The sequence below is a fragment of the Hemitrygon akajei genome, chromosome 3, assembly GCF_048418815.1.
Source record: "Hemitrygon akajei chromosome 3, sHemAka1.3, whole genome shotgun sequence".
Classification (NCBI taxonomy): domain Eukaryota; kingdom Metazoa; phylum Chordata; class Chondrichthyes; order Myliobatiformes; family Dasyatidae; genus Hemitrygon; species Hemitrygon akajei.
In genome coordinates this window covers 194,952,977-194,962,385 of record NC_133126.1, presented here as the reverse complement: position 1 = coordinate 194,962,385, position 9,409 = coordinate 194,952,977, and positions in this window count along the sequence as shown.

Genomic DNA, 9,409 nt, shown 5'->3' with positions numbered 1-9,409 from the left:
GTCACAGGGAAAGTGAAAAACTTTGTGTGCTGTCCACACAGACCACCTCCCTACATCAGTACAGTACATTGAGGTAGTACATGGGAAAAACAACAATGCAGAATAAAGTGTTACAGCTAAAAGTTCAAAATAACTTTATTTCACACGTATATGTCACCACATACTAGCCTGAGATCCATTTTCTTGAGGGGTTTCACAGTAATTACAAAGAAACACAACAGAATCAGTGAAAAGCTACACACAAAGACGGACAACCAACCAATGCGCAAAATTCAACAAATTGTCCTAGCACAAAAAAAAACAAAAATAATAATAGATTAAATCAGTAGTAAATAATATTGAGAAAATTAGTTGAATCCTTGAAAGTGAGTCCGTAGGTTATGGAATAAGCTGGGACCTCTGTGTTGGGGTGAGTGAAGTTATCCACTCCCTGGTGGTTGAGGGGTAATAAATGTTGCTGAACCTGGTGGTGTGGGACCTAAGGTTCTTGCATCTTGTTCCTCGTGGCAGTCATGAGAAGAAAGTGCGGCCTGGATGGTGGGGGTCCTGGATGCTGGACGCTGGTTTCCTGCAACACTGCTCCTTGTAGATGTGCTCAGTGGTGGGAAGGGATGGACTGAGCTGTATCCACTACTTATTGTAGGCTTTTCTGTTTAAGGACATTGCTGTTTACATACCAGGCTGTGATGCAACCAGTCAGTATACTCTCCACCGTGCACCTATAGAAGTTTGCAAACTTCCAATAAAGTAGAGGTGCTGCTGTGCCTTCTTTGTAATTGCACTTACATGCTGGGCCCAGTAAAGATCCTCTGGGCATCCTGGTGGTGTAGTGATTAGCATGATGTTAGTACAGCTCAGAGAATTCCAGAGTTTGGAATTAAATTCCGGCGCCATCTGTAAGGAGTCTGTACATCCTACGTGTGGAATGCGTTGGTTTTAACCAGGTGTTCTGGTTTCCTCCCACAGACCAAAGATGTATCAAGTAGGCTAAAAGCTCATTGAGTTTGTCAGGGGTTGGTGGGGTGGCTTGGTTCAAAGGGCTGTAAAGGGCTACTTTGCACTGTATCGGAAAATAAGAATAAAATAAAGACGGCAAATTGCATTTGCCATTTGACTTCAGATAGGTTTTAATATCAATGCTATACCTACTGTAACACTGAAAGAGGTCGTTCAATCATAAGACAAGAAGACAATAAGACCATATGAAACTTGGTTGAGAGAGGGACAGGAAAAGGAAATTAAGGTTCTAGGTTTTCAAAGTTTTAGAAAAGATAAAGGAGCAGGTAAAAGAGGGGGTGAAGTTGCATTACTAATCGGACAATATCACAGCTGAACTCAGGGGAGACATAATGGAGGGGTCAGACTTTATTCAGATGGAACTCAGGAATAGGAAGGGTGCAATTACACTGTTGGGATAGTACTACAGACCCCCTAATAGCCACCGGGACATTGAGGGACAGATACGTAATCAGATTAAGGAAATGTGTAAAAATAATGGAGTTGTCATGGGGGATTTCAATTTCCCTAATATAAACTGGCACCTTCTTAGTGTAAATTTATGGGTCTAAATTTGTTAATTGTATCCAGGAACGTTTCTTAAATCAACATGTCGACCGTCCAAAGTGAAGAGTTGTACTGGACCTAGTGTTGGGTAATGAGCCTGGCCAAGTGACTCGCCTTTCAGTGGGAATAGTGACCACAACACCTTAACTCTCAGGATAGCTATTGATAAGGATCGGTATGGTACTTGTGGGAGAATTTTAAAGTATGAGGGCATTAGGCAGAAACTAAGAAGCGTTAATTGGGAACACCTTTTCTCTGGCAAGTTCACATCAAACGTTTGGAGGATGTTTAAAGATAAATTGCACAATGTACAGGAAAGATATCTTCCTGTTAGAAGGAAGGACAGGGGTGGAAAGATAAGAGAATTTTGGAGTGTTGTAGGCTGACGGGAGATCTGATAGATGTTTACTAGATTATGAGAGGCATAGATAGAGTGGACAGGGAGTATATAATACTGGAGGGCATGCATTGAAGTTGAAGGAATTAAGTTCAAGGGAGACGTGAGGGGTAAATTTTTACTCAGAGTGTTGGATGCCTGGAATGCGCATCCTGGTATAGTGGTAGAGGCAAATAGATTAGAGGGTTTTAAGAGACGTTTGGATGGGCACATGGATATAAAGAATGTGGAAGGATATGGGCATGGTGTAGGTAGGAGGGATTAATGCTTGTGTGTTTTTGATTTGTTTTTTAGCTGGATTGGCATAAAATTGTGGGCCGAATGGCCAGTTACTATACTGTTCTTTGTTCTGAAGGAGCCGAATTAAGACATTCGGCCTATTGAGTCTGCTCCACCATTCCATCATGGTGATTTATTATCCCTCACAACCCCATTCACCTGCCTTCTCCCCTAACCTTTGATACTCGCACTAAGCAAAAAACTATCAACCTCCACTTTAAATATCCCAATAATTTTGCCTCCACAGCCACCTGTGGCAATGAATTCCACCCTCTAGAGGACAGAAATACTCCCTGTCCACTCTATGCCTCTCGTAATCCAGTAAACTTCTATCAGATCTCCACTCAGCCTGCGACATTGCAGAGAAAACAACACAAGTTTATCCAGTCTCACGTGTTAGCACGTGCCCTCAAAGCCAAGCAGCATCCTGGCAAACCTCTTCTTCACCCTGTCCGAGGCCCCAACGTCAATCCAATAGTGAGGCAACCAGAAGTGTATACAATACTCCGATGTGACCTAACCAGAGTTTTATAAAGTTGCATCATAACATCCTGACTTTTGAACTCAGTGCCTTGAATAATAAAAGAAAGCATTCCAAAGAAATTCCTCCTCATCTCCATACTAAAGGATTGTCATTCTATTCTGAGGTTGTGCCTTCTGGTCCTAAACTAGCCCACTATTGGAAACATCCTCTCCATGTCCACTCTATTGAGGACTTTCAACATTCGATATGGATCAATGAGATTCCTCCCCCCCACCCCCGCCATTCTTCTAAACTCCAGAGAGTACAAGTCAACAGTCATCAAATTCTCCTCATATATTAACCCTTTCATTCCTGGGGTCATTCTTGTAAACCTTTTCTGGACCATCTCCAATGCCAGGGCATCCTTTCTTAGATAAGGGGTCCAAAACTGCTCACAATACTCCAACTATGATGTGACAAATGTTTTATAATACCTCAGTATCAAATATTTGCTTTTATATCCCATTCCTCTCACAGTTGTCTTCCTTATCAACTCAACCTGTAAGTTAACCTTTAAGGAATCCTGTTCAAAGACTCCCAAGTCCCTGTGCACCTCTGTTTTCTGAATTTGTTTCCCATTAAGAAAATAGTCTACACATTTATTCCTTCTGCCAAAGTGCATTCCCATACAGTTCCCTAGACTTTATACCATTTGCCACTTCTTTGTCCATTCTCTTAGTCAGTCTAAGTCCTTCTGCAGACTCCGTTTCCTCAACACTACCTACCCCTCCACCTATCTTTGTGTGATCCACAAACTTAGCCAACAAAGCTATCAATTCTGACATTCAAATGTCATTCAAATAACGTGAAAAGAAGTGGTTCCAACAGCAACTCCTGTGGAACACCTCTAGTCACTGGCAGCCAAACAGAAAAGGTCCCCTTTATTCCAACATTTTGCTTTCTGCCAGTCAGCCAATCTTCTATCCATGCTAATATCTTTCCTGTAATACTATGTACTCTTAACTTGTTAAGCAACCTCATGTGTGGCACCTAGTCAAAGTCCTTCTGAAAATCTGAGTAAACAGCATCCACTGACTCTCCATTGATTATCCTGCCTGTTATTTCCTCAAAGAATTCTAACAAATATGTCAGACAAGGTTTCTCCTTAAGGAAACAAAGCTGACTTTGAGCTATTTTATCATAAGACCATAAGAAATAGGAGCAGAATTAGGCAATTTGGCCCATCGAGTCTGTCTGCTATTTCATCCTGGCGGATCCAATTTTTCTCTTAGCCCCAGTCTCCTACCTTCAGAATTCGAATCAGGTTTCTTATCACCAGCATGCAAAATGAAATTTGTTAACTTAGCAGCAGCAGTTCCACGCAATACATGATATAGAAGAAAAATAATTAATAAATAAATAAATTACTGTATACGTTTATTGAATAGATTAAAAATCGTGCAAAAATAGAAATTCTCCCCGTATCCTTTCATCCTGACAGATCAAGAATTTGACAAGTTCTGCCTTAAATATACATAAAGGCTCCTGTGCCAAAGAATTCCACAGATCCACCACCATGTGGCTAAACAAATTCCTTATCACCTCCATTCTAAAAGGACTCTCCTCTGTTCTGAGGCATGTCCTCTGGTCTTAGACTCTCCCGTCATAGGAAACATCCTCTCCACATTCACTCTAGCAAGGCCTTTGTGGTAAACTATGTATACCTGTCTGGACACGCCCCTCTGCTGACTGCTCCTGTGGCTCCTCCCACAGACCCCGGTATAAAGGCGATTGGGGCACTGTTCCTCCCTCAGTCTCTGAGATGTCGTGCTCCCTTTTTCTGCTAATAAAAGCCTATTGTTCACTTCCTGTTTCCAAGAGTTATTGATGGTGCATCAGCCTTTCACCATTCAATAGGTTTCAATGAGGTCACACCTCATTCTTCAGAATTCTAGTGAATACTGGCCCAGAGCCATCAAACACTCTTCATATGACAAGCTATTCAATCCTCAAATCATTTTCATGAACCTCCTTTCAACCTTCTCCAGTTTCAGCACATCCTTTCTAAGATAAGGGGCCCAAAACTGCTCACAATACTCCAAGTGAGGCCTCGCCAGTGCTTTATAAAGTTTCAACATTACATCCTTGCTTTTATATTCCAGTCCTTGTGAAATGAATGCTAACATCGCATTTTCCTTCCTCACCACAGATGCAACCTGCAAATTAACCTTTAGAGAATTCTGCACCAGGACTCCAAAGACCCTTTGCACCTCAGATTTTTGAATTTTCTCTCCATTTAGAACATAGTCTAGCTTTTTAATTCGTCCACCAAAGTGCATGATCGTACGCTTCCCTACACTATATTCCATCTGCCATTCCTAATCTGTCGAAGTCCTTCTGTAGCCTCTCTACTTCCTCAAAACTACCTGCCCCTCCACCTATCTTCATATCATCTGGAAACTTTACAACAAAGCCATCAATTCCATCATCCAAATCGTTGGCTTATAACATAAAAAGAATCAACTCTAACACAGACCCCTAAGGACCATCACTAGTCACTAGCAGCTAACCAGTAAAGGCTCCCTTTATTCCCACTCTTTGCCTCCTGCCAATCAGTCACTGCTTTATCCATGCTAGAATCTTTCCTGTAATACAATGAGCTCTGAACTTGTGTGGCACCTTGTCAAAGTTCTTTTGAAAAGCCAAGTACACAACATCAGCTGACTCTCCTTTGCCTATACTTCTTGTTATTTCTTCAAATAATTCTAATAGATTTGTGAGGAAAGATATTCCCATGAGAAAACCATGCTGACTATGGCCTATTTTATCATGGGTACAACCCTCCCCACCATTGAGGACATCTTCAAAAGGCATCCTTCATGAAGGGCCCCCACCATCCAGGACAGGCCTTCTTCTCACTGTTACGATCAAACAGGAGGTACAGGAGCCTCAACATTTTAGGAACAGGACAGGCCTTCTTCCCTTCCACCATAAGATTCCTGAATGGCCCATGAACTCATGTAATATTTTCTCAGTTAGCATGATATATTTATTTATTTGTTTATTATACATTCACTGACCACTTTATTAGATACATCTGTGCAACTGCTCATTAATGCAAATATCTAATCAGCCAATCATGTGGCAGCAAATCTATGCATAAAAGCATGCAGACACGGTCGAGAGGTTCATTTGTTGTTCAGACGGAACATCAGAATGGGATCTAAGGGACCTCGACCATGGAATGATCATCGGCGCCAAACAGAGTGGTTTATGTATCTCAGAAACTGCTGGTTTCCTAGGATTTTCATGCACAACGGTCTCCGAAGTTTACAGAGAATGGTGTGAAAAACAAAAATAAAATCCAGTGAGTTCTGTGGGTGAAAATGCCCTGTTAATGAGCGAGATCAAAAGAGACTGTTTTAAGTTGACAGGAAGGCAATGATTACTCGAGCAACCACATGATGTGCAGAAGAGCACCTTTGAATGCACGGCATATCGAACCTTGCAGTGCATGGTCTCCAGCAGCAGCACAAGTTTTGTCTCATCACGGCAATAGAGGAGGACATGCCAGAGTGGGAGTGCGAAGTCGAATTGAAATGCGTTCTATAACACCGTACAGTTTGGCTCTCAGGTATACCACCACACCAGCACTGGTGATACCTTCAGCGACTTGAGCACTGAGCTCCAGAATTAACCTTCTCAGCCTCCCTACGATCAGACATTTGGTCAAATTTCCGACGTCTCCTTAACGTCAAAAGTGGCGTGATAATGCTACTGTGAAGAATTCACGTGCTGGGCAGCAAGGTCACGTAGCAATTACCATAATGCTAAGCAACACCAACCACCCGGGTTCAATTCCTGCCGCTGTCTGTAAGGAGTTTGTATGTTTTCCCTGTGACCGCATAGGTTTCCTCCAGATGCTCCGGTTTTCTCCCACATTCCAAAGATGTACAGGTTAGTAGGTTAATTAGTCACATGACTGAGATTGGGCGGCACGGACTCGTTGGGCCGATTACTGTGCTGTATCTGTAAATAAGATTAAAGTAAAGCATCCACAGCCCTCTGCAGTCACTTTCACTAGACTGCACATACAGGCAACCGCCAGCAGGTGTCACCACAGTCCAGTCACAGAACACAAAGTAAGTTATTGTTGGGTCAGAATCAGGTTAATTGCCTCTGGCATATGTCCTGTAAGTTGGTGCAGCAGCACAGAGGAAGGCATAAAAACTGCTAAAAGTTATAAAAATTAAATATGGCATCGGCTCTGCCCAAGACTGCTGCAAACTGCAGAGTTGTGGTCATCATGGAAACCAGCCTCCCCTCCTCGATCTCTGTATACACTTCTCACTGTCTCAGTAAAGCAGCCAGTGTAATTGAGGACCCCTCCCACATTCTACCCACTGTAGATGATACAAGAACCTACTGCCACAGCTTCTATCCCCCTGTTATCAGTCTCTTAAATAGACCCCGGAAGAAGAGAATTTTAACAAAGATGGTCTTGCTCTAAGTAAGAACTGGAATTTGATTGTAAACAAAGTGGGACAGAGGAAACCTGATTGGATGAGGGCTAACCAATCAGGAAGGTCGGACTATGGGGATATAAATACCACAGGACAAAACATGCCCAGGAATAATCTTTGATGATGATGGCAGAGTTTGTCAACAAAACGTCAGTTAAAAATGATACCTGTACCTGGACGGAAGCCCAAGAAGAGTTTATTAGATCTCCCATATTTATTTATTTATTTGTTTGTTTGTTTATTTATTGCCATATAGCCCTCCCACCCTTCGAGCCAAGCTGCCCAGCAATGCCCCGATTTAACCCTAGCCGAATCACAGGACAATTTACAGTGACCAATTAACTGGTACATCTTTGGAACGTGGGAGGAAACCAAAGCATCTGGAGGAAAGCCACGTGGTCATGGGGAGAACGAACAAACTCCTTACAGGCAGCTGACTCCTGATCTCCCATCCTGTTGTCATGGCCTTGTGCCTTACAGTCCACCTGCACTGCACTTTCTCTGTCACTGTAAAACCACATTCTGCACTCTCTTTTTCTTTTTATACATCAAGGTGCTTACAGTCAGTGGTCACTTCATTAGGTTCAGGCAGTACTGTGTGACACATTAAAAATTACTATAAATTATCACAAGATATATAATAACAAATAAATAGTGCAAAAAGAGAGCAAAATGACAAGGAAATGTTCATGGGTTCATGGACCGTTCAGAAAACTGACAGTGGAGTGGGAGAAGATGTTCCTGAAATGTGTGTCTTCAGGCTCCTGAACCTCTTTCCCTCAGTCACATGGAGAACGTTCAAATAGAATGTTACAGCCAGCCAGGGGAGGAGGTGCTGGAAGCAGAGAACGCACACTAGAATATGTGTAAGGTTAAAAGGCTGAACCCAGCAGGCCAGCTCCCCTGTCAGTACTACTCTCCAGTGTTCGCTTCCTGGAAAACAAACTGGAGTACCTCCATCTACAACTGTGTGCTTGTTCTTATAGAAACTTGGCACCAGGACAATGTCCCTTGCACCATCAATTTTCAGGCTGGTGGCATGTTGATATTATTTTGTGACTGTGTTGTGCTGAATCATTACTATATGTGCTGTATCGTAACTATGTGTACTGAAGAAATGATGGTTGTGGACTTTAGGAAGGTGTAGGTAGACCACTCATCACTGAACTTACAACTCTCAGTGGAGAGAGTTAGGAGCCCCAATTTTCCAGGATTCAAAGTTCAAAAATTCAAAGTACATTTATTATCAAAGTATGTATAAATTGCAGAACTTTGAGATTTGTCTGCTCACAAAGCAAGATTTGTCATCATCACCATTCCTGATGAAGGGTCTCGGCCCAAAACGTCGGCGACTCTTTTCTCACAGATGCTGGCTGACCTGCTGAGTTCTTCCAGCGTCGTGTACGTATTCTTTGATCCACAGCATCTGCAGTTGTATTTTTGCACAGAGCAAGAAACCTGAAAGAACCAATGAGAAAAAACTGAAGTCCAACACCCCACCAACGCGCAGAGAAAAGAGAAAGAGCACAAATCATGCAAACAATAGCAGTGAGGAACAACATTCAGAACCAAACTGAGTCCTTAGATCCGAATCCCTGAAACAGCCTGGAATAGGCCCAAAGCCTTTGTCTCAGTTCATCATATCGCGATATTGGCCCAACCCTTACCTCCAGACCCATCACCTTGCCTTCCCTGTCTGTCCAGGCCTGTGTTTAAATTGTCCAAACAGCGGATCATGTCTCACATTAGGACCCGGGCCCTACCACAGCGATACACTCTTGGCCTAGACGTCGCCCCCCAGCCCGAAGCCGTTCTCAACTCTCCAAATGGATTCAGCACTTAGTAAGATCCAACCTTGCAGCCGAGTTAATTGAACAGGCATTGAAGCCTCTTTGCTTCAACTCCTCCTCTCCAAATCACTCGCTCCAGCTCTATCTGCAACCCCTTCTTGAACATGTTACACTTTGATTTTGCAATGCACCAGCACGGCTCATCCTTCCAATCAGCTTCGTCTTTGCTCGCACCTTCAATGTCTGTGGTGATAGTTTACCACAATTTGCCTCAGAAAAGGTGTTAACAATAATGTTATTAGTGTGGGACCTATAGTAATGTGGAGAATATTAATGGACACTGGATACCCCCCTAATTTCCTTATATGATGGTCATATTATTTTTGTTGTTTTG